We start from the raw sequence: 9,197 nt of genomic DNA, 5'->3' as shown, positions 1-9,197 counted from the left end.
CTGCAGTGGTTCACAGTACTAAACTTACTTACTTCCCAACTACTTTACTCTTTCTAAGCAGTGCAAGTCATGAAGTTTCCCTATGCTTGTGAAAACATCCCTCAATTCTTCCTCAGATATTTTTGTCCTTTTTCCTCGAGGGAATACACTGTTCTGGACCAGATGGATCTTTTGCTGCAAGTGCTCATTGGTCACAAGGAATTCCCCAAGCTGGCAGCACTGCCATCCTCTACCCAGTGTTACACACAGGTATCCCTCCTCCCCTGCATGCAACCACTCCATTGTGACATGTGGTATAATCAAATCTTACTTAAAAAAGCATATGTATTAAGTGTCTGCAGTGAATCAGTTTTTGTCTATGCAAAGTCTATGTTCAAAAGATCCTTTCTGTATATCCATGCACTTGAAAAAACTTCATAAACATCAAAATCTAAAGCCATACTTTTCACATACATATATGTGTTTATGTGCATATATTTAGATAATCATATAACATTTAACATTCCCCCCCCCAAAAAAAAGTTTCTGAAGCAGAATAAATAGCATCGATTCGCCAAAGTATGATCCAACAGCAACTCCTCTCACAAATGCTTTTTATTCTTAGTGCAGGGAAATAATTTCAGTCTGGAGACTACAAAATCCATTTGAAGTCCAAAGTATTTGATTAGGTTTCTTTTCACATTCGATAACTTTGAATGTGACTAAGTGACAACATTTTGTTGAAAGCTTTACATAGCTTGCAATACCCCTACTGCTTATTGTCCTACACACTAAAACAGTGACTGACACCAGCATGTTTGCCTTCATACATCCGAAGTGAACTTAATGTGGTTATAAAAAGCTTAGCATTTTAACATTACCCTAAAAATAAGCTGCTGATTTAACATTTAAGCAAAATATGTCAAAGCATCAATACCAAGATCAATATGGGTCTGCAATACAAGCTTTCCATGCTTTCACTACCCTTCATGCTGCAGCTGACTGTACACAGCAAGTGGTCCATATAATGCTGAAGAGTATCTCAGCAACAAATGCTACAAGCCTAGGCTGAGCTACATTGCCCATGCCCTTGTTTCATTTACATGCACCCAGTAAGGTTTGCCTTTATGTCTTCCCATTTGTTTGCTTGATCCCAATTACAACTAAATTTCACACCAAAATTTAAACAATATGGTTCAGACAAGTGAACCATATTGAACAACAATGTAATCCACAACTGGATGCTTAACCTTAAGCCAAGAACACACAATTTGAATAATGAAATCTTTTAAAGACAGGATTAAATTTTCATTGTATTTTTATTCTTGATGCTTAATCAAACCCACATGGAAAGCATTGTGCTTAATGAAACTACAAAATTAGTATTTCAACAGACCAGCCTATACATAAACCCACAACTGAGCCCAAGTTGAACAGGTTATTTTAAAATATTTTTGAAAAAGCCTTTTATGAGAGAAGTAGCCTCCTGCAGGCTTGAGCCTGCTTTCTCTTCTCTTCCAGGAGTGATCCATGGTGAGGGCAGCTCTCCTTGACCACCGAGCTTTGTCTCCATGTGCTATTCCCTGCTTTTCAGTTCTGCTCAGATTTGGCTGGCTGAGAACACATCAGGTTGGAAATCAAAGTTGCCATCACTATGTATTTCCTCAAACAGTCACTTAAGATGCCGTTGTCTGAAATTTTCACCTTGGAGGACTTGTGAGCCTTCCCTCCTTCTTTAGGACTTTATTGGTATTGACTGTTTACTGTGCAAGGGTTAAGCACAGCTCCCCTTTCTTGGCAGTGCTCTGTAGCATCTCCTCTCTATCTCTGAAGTATATAGTTAATTATAGTTTGTTTGCCAACAACTATTTGAGTACTGTGTGTCCTCATTGGTTTAGCTTAGTTAGCCATATTTGAAATAATGGATTTATATGGTATGATAAAAGCCCAAATAATCCAGAACTTGAAGTCCACTTTTATTTTCAAATTAATGCACGGCATAAATTAAAAGGCCACATTGCATAGCTACAGAATTTTATGAACATTATGTTTCAGGTGCTTACAAAAGTGTCTCAAGAGGCACAGGCTCCTTTCACACAGTGTAATTATACATAAAGCCCTGGAATTGGTTTGGTCAATGTACAGTCTGGCAGTTTAACATCTCAGAAAGTGCTTACCAAATCACAATCACATGGACATCAAAGTTCACAGCAGAACCTAAATCTTGCTCCTCTGGCAACTTGCATGACCTCTTCCACCCACCACCCTCTGCCTTTTCCTCTCCCCCTTTCTGCTTCTCTCCCCAGCTCTATGTCTCCTTCTTCCTCCTGGTCCCTCAAGCCACACCTGCAGGAGAGTGCAGTATGTTACACAGCAGCAAAGCAAATACTCTCCAGCATGTTTGCTCTTCAAGCAAGGACTGTAAGAGTTTACCTTTAACAACTAGCATGAAATGCACCTTTTCTCCAAGGCTTGCTCTACACTATCAGTTTCTTGCCTTAATGGCTACATGGGGAATATAGCGACGCAACTCCCAGAAGACTAAACATGACTGACCTTGGAAAGGAGTCAGCGCAGCCAAGCAGATATTCCTTACCATTATTTGGAGTCTTCATGCCTGCCTGATGCTACTTGGCAAGAAGAAAACACCGACAGCTCATTTCACCTTCAACTGCGGCAAATCCTCACCTCATCAACACTTCTGCCCTGGTAAGGTCCTTCCCTCCTACAGGGAAGTGTGATTTGCCATGCCCTGCCACAACTCTCCCCACCTCAGCACAGCTGACTTCCCCTGGTGAAGGGGCAAGAGGGCAAGGAGCAAGTCTCACCTGCACTGGTGTCGTTTGGCTAAGAACTGCAATCACACTAGGAATATTTTGCCAGTCTATGCACTGGGAAAGTCTTAGGCAAAAGAAATCTATGAGCTTCAGTTGCCTCCTCTCTCAGGCCCAGCCATGACTGAAGAGCAAAACTCACTACTTGTAAGAGATTGCCAGTCACCCAGGAAAGTGAGAATTTCTCTGCATTAAACACAGATTTAACCCTGTACTTTACTACTTATGAAAGTTAAAGCAAGAACATACCTCTTCTAATGGGATTCAACTTTTGTACACTCAAGCCTCAGCTCAAGCTAGTTAACACGAGTCAAAGCTGATCACTATGTGCTTTACACTGCATTTATTCAGAGTAATATTGATCTTCTGTAACCCTTCTCCCCCTCTGCTTTATAAATGAAAGGATTATTCATGTAACAATAAGCATCAATGGAAGAACCTGGGATGGGGAGAAGACAGCAGGAAAGGTAAAAATCATTTTCTGGGTATAAAGTTAGGAAAAGAATCACACAGAATCGTTAGGGTTGGAAGGGATCTCCAGAGGTCATCTGGTCCAATCCCCCTGCTCAAGCAGGGCCACCTAGAGCCAGTTGCCCATCCAGATGGTTTTTTAATATCTCCAAGGATGGAGAGTCCACAACCTCCCTGGGTAACCTGAGCCAGTACTTGGTCACTCTCGGAGTACGTGTTTCCTGATGTTCAGACAGAGCCTCCTATGTTTCAGTTCATGAATGAAGAAACTGAAGGAGAGCTGACTGCTGCCTCTACATACATTTCCCTAAACTAAGACCATCCTTTCCCTGCCTCTTCCGAGGAAGCAGCACCTGAGGGAACTGTTATAGGCAGTGACAATTTTGGGACATACTAATGGGAGCTGGGGCTCAGTACAGCAAAAGCAATAGCACTCACTGAGACTGAGCTTACTGCCTATGTATGAATTTACTCACCTCTGAAGTCACTCGGCTACCAAAATGCAGAGCATTAAACACCTTTGGCTTGCCTAAATAGGACTACTCACGCAACTTAAATATGCTGTTGCTCATCGTTTTGAGTCTCTTGTACTGTTAACGATGTTCCCACAACTAGTGCTCCTGCAAGTTACTACAAAACACATTTAAGGATTTTACTGCACAAGGGGATCAACATTCAGTATTGAGACCTACTTCTATTAAAAGCAGCAATGCATCCTCTTACTACAGCTGAAAAACATTCACAGGAGCTCTGCAAGAGACCAAGTGTCCGTACAAGAATGTAGTTTCCAAAACTCAAGCAGTGAGAACCATCAGACAGGGTAAAAACTGCCATTACACAAAAAGGCAGTATTGCCTCACAGCCCAACTGAACTCAAAACAAAGAGGCAATCATTCATCAATAGTCTAATGCTGTTTTTTCATAGAGCTCAGGACTTTGTACGCTCATTTCAGAAAGCTTATAATTCAGCAAGTAATTACTGTTGTGTTGGCTGTACGAAGCCAAGTTTCAGTTCCCTTGTTCTGCAGTTAATTAGGATGAGGTTTCTGTATAACACCTCTAATATCTTAAATATAGGTTCAACTGTGCCGAGCTATTTCCAATAGCATTAGCACCAGTACTGTAAAAAACAAAACCTGGTCATAGCAAAGCTTATTGCTAGAACACAGTAAGCACAACTGACACATGGCTGAGTTCCTAGCCCGTCTGTTACACAAAGCAAGAAACTAGCCTTATTTCAATGGCATTTGCCAAGCTTTTGTAACTTCCTCTTCCCTCCCAGAATAAAATAGAAAATAAACTTGGGATTGCTTAGCAGTTCCAGTTTCCACTCACTCTTAGCTCAATGCCCTGTTTCTACCAGGATGAGGTTTGCTTCCTCCAGCTCCAACTACAAGGCAAATCCTTCACCACGCTGTGCCGTTGACCTACCTCAACTGCTGCAATTCTACTTCCCATTCTGCAGCTGACAGGCAGACACGGCCTTGTGTTGGTAACTTCAGTATCCTGCAAAATATTTCTATCCTCTAAATCTTGGCACAGCACGGAAGACCATTGCTACCACCAAAAGCCCAACAAAAGAGACTCCAAAACCCGCTGCTCTGGGTGGGCTTTCAGGGCACTTCAGACTACATGGATTCTGAGAAGTTTCTTGAACATAGCTGCCCAGGCAGCAGATAAATATAAATATCCCAGTGTTTTTTGGAGTCAGCTCATGACTTCCAATACTTTATTTGTATTTCATTGGACTCTATGGTCTATTTATAAATTGTTTATCATACAGTTGCTAGAAGTCGGCAAGTCTCCTTCTGTTTCTAGTAAAACAGTACAAGTTAGTTCTATGAAAACACACAGGAAAAACTCATTGTTTTCATCTTTGGACAGCATTTTTAGATTACAGGTACAAGAATTAGATTTTTGCTTAAAACTTCACCAGCTCAACATCACATCTCTGGAAGCTAAAGTAAGCACATTCCTCAACTCTATCAGGTCCAGTGGCACCCTGAGACTAACCAGCTACAGGCTGTGCAGCTTGCCTTTACTCTCTATTCCCTGTGCTCTTCATTATTCTCCCATCACAAAGCAAACTGAAGTGGTTGCCATTTAACATGCACACTGCCTCACTGTCACTCCCAGCAGTGCAAGGCGTAACTAAATCTTAGGAGTGTACGGAGATCCTGACCTGGAAAAGCCAAACACGCATGCAGTAAGAGCTTTTATGCTTCTAAAATGCCTCTTTTCGAATTCTGAAGTCAAACTTCAGCACCTATGTACAGAGTTCAGGCATGTACGTACAGCTGGATCAATACGCACAGGGAGTCTGGGCCACAGCCAGATGCATTCAGCCTCAACCTTCAAGTACTTGACAGCAAACTCCTTTCCTGTTCTCCAGCTTGCAGAACAATAAATATGTGGGTATCATTTCCTTTGCCTCTGCCCCTTCAAATAACAGACCGGTACCATTTTGGAAATTCATGTAATTTACTCAGCACGCTCATTTGCCACTCTTTCAATGAGGAAAGGACCGTAATTGGAATAGACGCTCTAAAGTGTCAAAAAGCACCAATAAAATAAAGCAGTTTAGAGTATGTCTCCAGTGATGTAATGCCTAACAGAGAAGCAGAAGATGCCAAGAAGTCACCGGAACATAAGTTGTATCAATGCAGTTATACAGCTTGGCATTCGGACTTTCTTTTAAACAGCACCACCAGTTCTTTTTCTGTTTCCAATTCCTGCATCATCTTAATCAAGCACTACTCTTAAAAGGTTAGTCAAAACTCTTCAACTCCCATTCAAGGCACCAAGCACTGCTACACACCTCAAGCTTGCTTTCAGAAGACTTGCACTGCAACGAAGTGAGAAAGTTCAAATGCCAGGGGACTATCAGATCACATACATTTCAGTGCAAGAATAAAGAACAAAATCGAAAGCACTGAGCTCTTTTCTAGGCCCACCTGAAGGCCACATGATTTCCTGTATCAAAGCAGACGTGTCACCAAAAGGTCACTATTCAAGTATTACTTGTAGGACAGGAGGTACAACATGCTGCAGACATGTGGCAATGAAAAGTGAGGGCTACCAGGAGGCCAAGCATTACTCACCTTGCCTTCACAGCTGGCCAGCTTGACCACCAGGGAACTAAAGGAGGCTGAAAATTGGCTCCAGCTGAAACACATTGAGAGAAAGTGGAGGAACTCTTCATTCCCAACACAGCTGGACTCAGGTTTGCTATCTGCCACCACATCCAGGCCAGCACAAGAGACTTCAGGATCCCACCCCCCTATTCTGGGCTGAATTTATACTGACATAAGCTAAGATCTAAACATGTTATGCTCACCCCGAAAGAGTAAGCATATGCTCCAGTCTGTGGGTTTCCAGAACTGTAATAATCTATATGGAGTTTTAACCACCAAATCTGAGTATCTAAGAAGCCTTTATAAGATCTACTGCCCCCCCACCCCCTCCCACTCCACAAAAGGCTATTTAGTACAAAAATTGGAAACTGCAATTTGCACTACATATCCTGCTAGGCAGGAACCACCCCTAAATTAAATACAGTGGGACTTTAGCCCTGACAGTACAAGGTGTTTCCCTGTAACTCCACTGATTAAACAGTTGCAGACACCAGACTTCCAAGTCCTTTTTAGCAGACATCACACTGCACAACATAAAGCAGCAGGCAATTGGCCAAAAATGGTTAGCAAAAAGGATTCCTTAAACCTCCAGCATCCAAATATAGCCCTAGCTGGTCACATGGGCTGCCATACAGTAAGTGCTCCTCACTTTACCTACCCTTTGATTAAACGGTTTGAGCTAAAAAGCATGTACTTAGAATAGCATTTCAGTTTCCAGCCCAATTCCATGAACTGTATAATCTTGCTGTACCTTCCACATTCAGACTGGCAGAAAGGAAAAGTTGATTTAGGTTTCTAGTGAGTCCAAAGGGGATCATTAACTACAAAAAGCTAACAGAATAGGAGACCTCTAACATATACATGTATACACAGACACACGTATTTATGTGTATACATATAAAAGCAGTGTATCTGCCATACAATGCAGCTGCTGTGAAAGACTTACTTGCTAACAAACTCTACAGCGCATACCGATTTTTAATTTTAAATAAATCGCCATACCTTACTCCACCTGACCTCTAGCAGTTCCTGGTTTTCATGTTACTCTCATTATGATGAAAGCTGATCAGCTGATTATGTCCACCTCACAAGAACTTGACAGCTTAGTTTACACATCATGAAACTCTGCAAAATTTCTGAAGAATGCCGGGCCGGCTATTGTACTGTTGCCAGACTCCAACTTAAACTGAAAGAAGAAGTTGAGTTCGGCCCTTCCTTTCTCAGCCCTTAAAGCCATTGTCCATGTTGAGTATGGTGCATGCATCAAATAAGGCTACATTATAAAACCTTGCAACTGCACTAATAAATACAGGTGTCACGTATCCTTCCAGAGCCTCCCCCTCACACCAGTGAGGATGAAGCCTTGCAGTACTGGCTTACAACATACCTTGTCATTTTTGAAGATGCAGAGGCTTGAATCTAAGCCGCAGCTACCACTCAACAGAAGTTGGGGGTTTGGGGTTCCTAAAGAGGAAAACAGCTCAATGCCACAAGGCGAGGCCTAAACATTGAATTAGCACACTTACTGCATTGTGTTACCATAGGGCTCTATAGCACTGGTTTTTGCTAAGAGCACAAAGTCTTTTATACAGCTCCAGTCCCCAGTTAAGCTACTATTCTCTTAGGCACTTAAAACAAAGCACAGTTAGGAGCAGCGTCGAGCACGTTCACATACCCACCACCGATTCAGTTGCACCGAGCACCGGTTAGTTTCGCATTTATGCCGACAGCCAGGCTGGCCTGACTGCACCGAAATAACCCTCGGGTACCCAGATGTCGCGCTATTTTTACCCTGGAAAAGAAGAAAAAAGAAAAAAAACCAAAACAAAACCAAAACCCAAAAAACCAACAACCCAACGAAACTTCAGAGCGGGAGGCCACGACAGCAAAGACTTTATTCCGAGGCAGCAACGCAGGTTTCGGTGCCCGGCGGGGCCCGGGCTCGCCATCCCGGCAGGGCAGCCCGCAGTGACGTGTCCACCTGAGGCTCCCGGGGCCGCCGCCGCCGCCGGAGACAAAGTTCTGTAGTGCACTGACTGCTATCGTACCCAGAGTCGGAGTGTCACAGAACTTTGCTTCCGGAGGCTCCAATCCTCCTCCGGTACCGGCACCGGGGCCGCCTGCCAGCCCAAGTTTCCCTGCCTGGGAAGGGAAGGCGCACACGGTTAGAGGTGGGGAAGGGAGCCCCCTCCTCCTCCTCCTCCCCCCCCCCGCGGCTCGGCGGAAGACCGGCTGGCCGGGGAAGGGGTGGAAGGAGACGAAGACTTTTTTTAAATAAACACACCCCCCCCCCCCCCCAAACCAGCCCCCGGAGCTAACGGGCCGCCCCGCGCAAGTCGCGGCCGAGCGGCTGCCCGGAGCGCTGCCGATGCAAACCGGCGGCAGCTGCCGGCTCCCGCTGACAGCCCTGTCGCCGCGGCCCTGAGGCGGCCCCGGCGCCGCCTGGCATCCCCCCGCCGCCCCTCGCGGAAGGCGCCCGAGCGGCCGCCCCCCCCGCCCCACCGAGCCCTTCCCCTCGGCCCCCGCCGCCGAGCGCAACAGGTCCGCCCCGGGCCGCCCGCAGCCCCCGGCGCCCCCCGCGGCGGCGGCGGCCTCGTCTCGTCTGGCCGCGTCCCGTCGGGCGGCGGCGGCCGGTTGCGCCCGCCCCGCCGCGCCGCGCGCCGCGCCGCTCCATCTTGACTTTTGCCGACGTGGAAATTTTGGGTTCGGGGACGAGCCGCGCTCTTATTGGCCGGCGGCGGGCGGGGTCGGAGGTCACGGCTGCTGTCGCCGCTCCGCG

At 45.3% G+C, this 9,197-nt stretch overlaps 1 long non-coding RNA gene across 1 annotated transcript; it reads right to left on the bottom strand.

Annotated features, from left to right (window-relative positions):
• Positions 1–576: 576 nt before the first annotated feature.
• LOC128147272 (uncharacterized) lies at positions 577–8,657 on the bottom strand. Its single transcript, XR_008236985.1, has 2 exons — positions 8,094–8,657; positions 577–7,882 (listed from the first exon to the last, which is right to left on the bottom strand). It is a non-coding gene; the product is annotated as an uncharacterized LOC128147272 (long non-coding RNA).
• Between the last annotated feature and the right edge of the window lie 540 nt (positions 8,658–9,197).

This window comes from Harpia harpyja, chromosome 1, assembly GCF_026419915.1.
Source record: "Harpia harpyja isolate bHarHar1 chromosome 1, bHarHar1 primary haplotype, whole genome shotgun sequence".
Lineage (NCBI taxonomy): Eukaryota > Metazoa > Chordata > Aves > Accipitriformes > Accipitridae > Harpia > Harpia harpyja.
The sequence above is the reverse complement of the archived record's forward strand: the minus strand, read 5'-3'. Positions and strand labels throughout refer to the sequence as shown.